Source organism: Penaeus monodon, chromosome 27 (genome assembly GCF_015228065.2).
Source record: "Penaeus monodon isolate SGIC_2016 chromosome 27, NSTDA_Pmon_1, whole genome shotgun sequence".
Lineage (NCBI taxonomy): Eukaryota > Metazoa > Arthropoda > Malacostraca > Decapoda > Penaeidae > Penaeus > Penaeus monodon.
Genome location: NC_051412.1, coordinates 33,259,106 through 33,259,513, shown reverse-complemented (window position 1 = coordinate 33,259,513; position 408 = coordinate 33,259,106).

Below are 408 nucleotides of genomic sequence, written 5' to 3'. Positions count from 1 at the left end.
GCGTAAAATGTACGAAATTTTGTATTTCATATTCCATTATTCGAAGAGAGGAGAGAAATCAAAAACACTGTTCAAGTTCTTTTTAATGTACAGATAAACCTGAAACGTGTTTAAAGGTTGGCTCTCAATATATAAGGATAATTAGTTTATGAAACAACAATCAGTACACAGCATAAACTCCAAACATTTATCATATAATTTACTTTACACCAAACACAAAATATACATTCAACTGAACCCTGAAAGATGCCTATGTGAGAAAAAAATCTGAATGACCACAGGTTTCGCAAATGAACTCCTGTACTGCATTTCATATCTATGCATCATTTCAGTATCATACATAAATAGAAAATTAATAGACATCGAATAACTGAGATAAGAACAATATAATTTGTAATTCATGATGGT